Below are 1,545 nucleotides of genomic sequence, written 5' to 3'. Positions count from 1 at the left end.
TATTTTCTCATACTTTTTCTGGATATCCAGGCTCAGAAAATCTGATATATGTGACTTCAATGACTAAGTAATAACATTGTCATTCTAAAATTTATTCCTGGCCTTTGTGATTTTTGTTGAACAACAGCTAACATCTCCCTATAAGTAAAATATTTTTATTATATATTTTAATTTGCATGTTTATAAATGAAACACATATAACTGATGTGGGAGGCTATATTGTATAGTTGAGAATCCAACCAACTATTGTTATAAAGAAGTTATCCAAATTTGCATTTCCATATGGAGAAAATGTAGAGCATGGTGATTCCATACTATCAGCACTGGCTGGGAACCCCAGGGTCTGAAGTTCGAGCCCACCAGTCGCTCCACGGGAGAAAGATGAGGCTCTCTGCTCCCAAGATTTAAAACCTCAGAAACTCTGTACAAGATCACTATGAATTGGAACCGACTCCACTGTACTGAACAACAATAGCGATGGAGAAAATAACATGCAGGGTTAGAGAAAAGGGAAAAAGATTACAAGATCCCTGAGCTGTAACGTACCTGAAGCTGTTGTGTAAGAATTCAAGAGTTTGATAAAGGTAGATTTCCAATTTTAGGCTGCTCTTTCCTGGAGTATTCAAATCAGCCTCACTTTCCTTAGACTTCCTTGTCAGCAACAGAAAGTGAATAGTGAAATTAAGCACAATGGTGCTCGCATTTAAGCTTCTTAGGAGGCATCATAGGGAGATAGTGTTTGAAGGTAATATGACAATTATTTGGAGCCCATGCAGTAACTGTGTTGCTTAAATAGTCTGAAAAGGTGGTGGCATGCAGATGTACAGGGCAGCACAATCTTTGCTGATCTGGGAAGGACTTGTGAAGCTCCTTCTTTAAAGCAGAAGATACAGCACACATTTTCTGAGCCCTGGCTACTCTGTCCTTGGCAGCCCGTCTTGGATGGGTGCTGTTCTTACTACTGGGCTCCAGCTCCCCTGTGTACTTTTTAATAATTATGTCAAGGTTTGTTTCTGACCCTCCTGGATTACCCAGTATCTCCCAGTGGCCTCATCTAGGGATAGCAGTGAGAAAGTGTTGGCCAAATCTAAGGAAGTAGTAGTTCTTTAACTGAGATCTAAATTGCTCCAACCTGTAGGGCAAAAGGCAGAGATGACGGAGGCTGGGTTAAGCTGAAGAATAAGTTGGCTTTAAGCCCTGGATTAGAAACATCTGTGTATACTTTTATAGTAATTCAGCTATGTTTGCCCAGAGAAGAGATTTGATTTAGGAATGAAAATGTAGGAGCAAGGGTTTCCACAGTCTAATCATAGAAGACAGAGGTTAGATTTTACAAATAATTTGCCAAACTCTTTAGAGACTTACTCCATTAATTTTCTGCTACCCACAATTTTACACATAGACCAGACCCAAGTATGCTGTGATAATGTTGGGATTTTTGGATCAGAATTGATACAACCTTGCTTGCTGAAAGTGAAGAGGACTTAAAACATTTTCTGATGAAGACAAAGACCACAGCCTTCAGTATGGATTACATCTCAATGT

The sequence above is a fragment of the Chrysochloris asiatica genome, unplaced genomic scaffold, assembly GCF_000296735.1.
Source record: "Chrysochloris asiatica unplaced genomic scaffold, ChrAsi1.0 scaffold00444, whole genome shotgun sequence".
NCBI lineage: Eukaryota > Metazoa > Chordata > Mammalia > Afrosoricida > Chrysochloridae > Chrysochloris > Chrysochloris asiatica.
Note: the sequence above shows the minus strand (reverse complement) of the source record.